Below are 6,073 nucleotides of genomic sequence, written 5' to 3' on the forward strand. Positions count from 1 at the left end.
TCTACTTGGTCAAAAGCAATTTGGTAATTAGCATTAGACCAATCAGGAAATAGTAGTTCCAAATAGTCTGACAATTCTTCAGTCGTATCACTAGTTAAGAGAATAGGTTGTAAGAGACAAGGTTGTTGCACAGTAGTTTCTCCTTTGAGCACAGAGTGTAAGGAAGGGCAATAAATGTCTTGTATGTCCTATAATTGGTGGAAAACTTCATCATCTTCCTCCTCCCTAATGGGGGTCCAGATTTAAATCAGGGAGTGCATAAGAAGTAGAGGGGTGATTAGAAGGACCTTCATCATAGTGCATATCGGTAGGAAGTTTCTCTTTTCCCTTAGATTGGGAAACTTGATGCATATTCAAAGAACCAAAGGCAAGAGAAGAAAAATAAGAGCTCCAGCCTTTTTGCAACCGCTTGTTGGAGAAAGTATTCCAATTAAGACTTGCAGATTGAATGGTCAAGAGTTAGGGTGGCGTAGTTGCTCTAGAACTTTGAGAGGATTGAGCAGATTTGACTTGAAGGTGATTCTTTACAATGTTTTGGCATAGACCTTAATAGAGTCACAGAGTTGCTATAAAGAGTCTACATTTTCGATCAAGCCAGAAAGGGCCAGATGCGTCCAATTTGTAGCTTGTAGTTCCCAGTCCAGGAAGTAGAATCCTGGGGCCTTAAATATGGTGCAGCTTTATATTGATTTGTTTCGTACTCAAATTCTTGGACAACGTTAACCATTGAAGAAGAGTCATGTTTAATTAGTTTCTTGCAATGTAAACATATGCCATGTTGTACATGATCATGCAAACAAGGTTGCATATGGAACTTGAGAATGTTGGCCTTTTGAGATGGAGACACTTTTAATGTTGACTACCTCACCTTCATGATAGTATTCTATGGAGCTTCAGGAATATCAGAAGCCATCCTTGGTGGTAGGTGTAGGGTCTTGCCTTTGATGTTTTGAACTTTTATCATTTGTGGTGGAAGCAATTCCTTCTTTTGGAGTGAAGCAATGTCCAATTGCCATTCATGTGGTAATTCGATGTTGGACCAGTTAACACAATCAGGTAGAAAGCATTGGGTGCTTTCATCGAACTTCATAATAATAGTCTGTCCTTTGTCTTTGGAAGAGTTAATCCCTTCAACCACTCTAGGGATTGCCAAAGACATACATTTGAATACCATGTGATACTGAATTGCTAGATGTGCGGAAGAGGCATCTGTAAGCCCATTGTTCTAATATGTAGCATAAGCAACTTAGGTAAATAAGGGTCTTCCATGGAAATCACATAATTAGGTCTTAATTCAAAAAGATTGGCCCATATGAAAGAGGGGAAATTGCAGCACCAAGTATCATATCCATTAACTCAACATGTCTAATATCTAAAACAGTTGCCATACAAGAAACAAGTAAACCTTTGTGAAACAAAGGAATAATGCCTATGGCTATATATCCTAAATGCAAGTAAGGATAGTTTTTTTTCTGTTGATGTTTTTGTATTTTGGGAAGTACTAAAGATAAGAGATTAACATGCTGATATTCAGACAATGTATCTCCTATAGTAAGAATACACTGATATTCTATATACACAGGTGAAGCTTTGAGCTTGAACAATTGATTCTCTCCATAGATATGAGCTACTCCTATATCAGTTAAGATCCATTTAGCATTGGGATGTGCTTCATCCACAATAATAGTTGAATTTGCTAGCGATTTGTACCGCTCAGACAGAGTTTTAAAGGCAGAGTTGAAAACATTTCCACTCGCCTTGGAAGTAGCCATTATGATTTACTAGACAGAAGGACTATGCTCAATCCAAATGGCACGGCACACAAGCCTCAATGCCTAACAAGAGCAAACCTTATAATGTCACTGACTACCTGGCTTTTCTTTGGTGAATTGTGGTCCTAATTTCTTAGAAGTAATTTGGCCTTAAGGAAATGCCCCTGAATGTAATTGCATCTACAATCTATTGGAGGTCACTAAAATTGCCACCTCTTAGTTGCCTATCTATGTTCCAACTCAAATGTTGTAAGGCCCCCAAATGAAGAGAAGCCAGGATGTGCACTAGGCATTGGTAGGGTTCCCAATCTAGACACTAGAAGGGGTGAATGAAGGTGGTGGTATACATCTGGTGATAAGTTAGTGGATGCACCTTGTTTGTGGGGTTCGGTGTTGTGGCCTTGACTAAGGGGTTCTAGGGGGACCAATGGCCCCCTAGCAAGAGTCCTAGGTGGGAGCACCTAACTTGATAGTATATCTTGGAATATTCGTAGACTATCATATGACATGGGTGGTAGTCAATGGTTCAATCAAATCGGTTGGGTAATGAGTCAAGGCGAACTACCCATCTGTGTCTATGGCTAGTTAATCCCCAACACTATATATCCCTAGGCAATCCTACCCTACTACATAACATAGCGATTAAGCACCTTCTACACTCACTTTCCTCCATCTTGTTGACTAGCCACAAAAGGCTTGATGTGTAACATACATAATGGACCTGTTTTACTTGGATTTTTCTTCTTACAAAAAAGAAAAAACCAACTCCTAAAATGACAAAGCATTAGGATTTCCTTCCATCATTAAATGAAGAGCAGATGTGAAACTATAATATGAATTAGGAAGACCATCGAGAATGGTCTATAGATGTGAATCATATGCAAAATCTCATCTACAACCATTAATTGCTCCTTAAAATCTTGGATCTTTGTCAAAAAACTATACATAGAGTCAACTTCATCCATGTTTTCACTATCTAATTTTTTGTGAAGGTAAGAAACATGCCATTCATTTCTTGCTTGATACATATATGTAAATTATCCCATGCAATTCATTTCTTTCCATGATACATACATGTAAATTATCATATGTCTCTTTAGTTGTCTTCCATGAGCAAATATGTATGATTATGGTATGCTCAATAGATAATTTAATCAATACTTGAGCCTCTATATCTCTACCATCAAACCAATTTACTAATGCACGAGCATCTACATCTCTATTATCAAACCAAATCTACTTAGTAGTAGGTGGGGATGCTCTAGCAGTGGAACTGGAACATGTAATGCCCTAGACAACAACTATTTGTGATGTACTTGTAGCTTCCATAGCCACAACACGATATACATCAATTCCTTGAACAATGCTACATAATCTCTTTGCAACCACTACATGATGCATCATATAACACTACGGTGGATCCATTAAACTTATCTTTGGCAACCAATATATAGAATACATTATTGTTTCTAGCCATGGCCATTTATTGCAGTTGATGTATAAGTTGTGTATATAGAGGAAAATCTACACAAAAGCGACATGATGTGCTATATATCACAACACAAAGTAGATTGTACAAGCCTTAGTTGTAGAAGTGAACATTATCAGAAAACCTACACAAAAGGACCAAACAACCTACACAATATTGGCAGTATTATAAACAAAGCCCAAAAAAAACTTAAATCTAGATTTGACAAGCTGAGTCCTTATAATCACTACTATATTAGCCAACCCATGAATGCTCATTCGATCTTATCTCAATCAAAGGAGATGAAGTAAGAAGTGTTGAAAGGTTAGTCCCAGAGGTCAAAAGCTTGCTCTGATATCAAATGCTAGATTTAGAATTATAAGAATGCATACATACAACATAGAGAAGAAGAAGCTTGAGAGCATACAACACAAAAGCGTATTGGGAAATATCAATGTAACAGATTTACAAGACTACTCTATACAACACAAATGCATATTGAGAAATATCAATGTAAAAGATATACAAGACTAACCTATAAAAGGCTAAAAGAAAGAAGCCTTCTAGTAAGAAAAAGAAGTGCATCAACACTTTTATTCACACATATCAATTCTTAAATACGGTAACATGTTGCATAAGGACAAAGTACTTTGATTTCATCTTTATCTAATGCTTTAAATGACAATTTATATCCAAAACACCCAAACAATCCTATAATGAGGTCATAAATATTTGGTCCATAAATCTAGCTCTTCTTTAAAAGCAAGGATCTCTACTCATAGAAAGATAGAAAGTATTCATCCTATTTTCCTCAAGCAAATGGCTATGTATAATCTAGAATAAGATACTCTCTGAATATGCTACCAAGACAATCTTTACAACTATAGAAGGTATGAAGTATTCATCCTATTATCCTCAAGTAGCCAACATAAGAATACATTACTGTTTCTAGCCATGGCCATTGATTGCAGTTGATACAAAAGTTGTCTATATAGAGAAAAATCTACACACAAGCAATATGTGCTATGCATCTCAACACAAAGTAGACTATATATGCATTAGTTGTAGAAGTGAACATTATCAAAAAAACCCACACAAAAGGATCAAATAGCCTACATATAATATTGGCAGTAGTACAAACAAAGCCCAAAAAATAAACTTGAATGTCAAGTCATTATAATCACTACTATATTACTCAACCCATGAATCTGCATCCAATCTTATCTCAATCAAAGAAGATGAAGCAAGGAATGTTGAAAACTTAGTCCAAGAGGTCCAAATCTTGCTCTGATATCAAATGTCAAATTTAGAATTACAAGAATGCATACATACAACATAGAGAAGAAGATGCTTGAGAGCATACAACACAAAAGTGTATTGAGAAATATCGATGTAAAAAATTTACAAGAAAAATCTATACAAGGCTAGAAGAAAGAAGCCTTCCAATGAGGAAAAAAAGTGCTCCGCACTCGTGTTCAGACATATCACTTTCAGAATATGGTAACATATTGCATAAGGACAAAGTATTTTGATTTCATCTCTATGTAATGCTTTAAATGACATATTATATCCAAAACACCTAAACAATCCTATAATGAGCTTGTTAAATATTTGGTCCATAAATCAAGCTCCTCTTTAAAAATGTGAACCTCTACTCGTAGAAGATAGTATTCATCCTAATATCCTCAAGCAAATGGCCATATAGAATCTAGGACAAGATACTCCCTTAACATGCTACCAAGTCAATCTTTACAACTAGGGAAGACATGCAGTGTTCATCCTATCATTCTCAAGAAAATGGTCAAGTAGAATCTAGAACAAGATACTCATAGAAAAACATGAATATTCATCTTATTATCCTCAAGCAAATGACCAAGTAGAATCTAGAACAAGATAGTCTCTTAATGTGTTGCCTATATAATCTTTATACAATGAGGGAAGACTGAAACAATAAGTTCATAGCAGCATTATGGACTTGTAAAACTGCCTATACAGGGCAAACACCATTCACAATCTTTATAACTAGGAAAGATTGAAACAATAAGCTCATGCCATCATAACGGCCTAATAAAACTATCTATATAGGACAAACACCATTCATAAGGGGTAGTGTCATTTTCCTTGTAGAGTTTTTAGGACTAAATTGCAATATAGATTAGATGGGATGGCAATGCTTAGACTTGAATGACCCACAAAACTAGAACAACTTGGATGATCCACAAAACTAGAACAACTTGAAGACAAGTCTTCGCAACACATGAATTAAGTGTTGATAAATCTAGACAAATAGTACGGTATGCTAAGCATATTCAATTGACAAGGGTGACTTAGTTTCGAGGGCAAGCATATTTTAGGGTGTGGTTTGTCAGCAAATCCAACTATGTGGAATTAGGAACCTTGTAGGGAAAGGAACTAGATATTTTAAGAGAGCATGATTAAAAAGTATACATTCGATTGATATGGCTACTTTAAAAAAAAACAATTAAAAGAGCATTCCAATGATTGAGTTTGACCCTAAACGTAAACCAACCATACCACCAGTTTATCTCTAGGTCAAGTTAGTCATAAAGAGGAAATTCACATTAGATGCTCTCTTGATGAAGGGACTAACCATATGCCCTAACATATGAGTCTTGGGAAAAAAAACCATAGCTGGCCCATATGGGGAACATCCATACTCATAGTTAAGCAAGTGCATAATGGTAATAACACAATTGAAACCAAAAGTGTATCTTTATTATTCTATGTTTTGTCTAACAATGAGCATGTTGGAAAATAGGTATTGATTGGTAGGCAATTTAAAGTCCAAATAAACTACAATGTGGATTATGCA

Source organism: Lygodium microphyllum, chromosome 23, assembly GCF_053477565.2.
Source record: "Lygodium microphyllum isolate KBCC chromosome 23, Lygodium_microphyllum_v1.1.10, whole genome shotgun sequence".
NCBI lineage: Eukaryota > Viridiplantae > Streptophyta > Polypodiopsida > Schizaeales > Lygodiaceae > Lygodium > Lygodium microphyllum.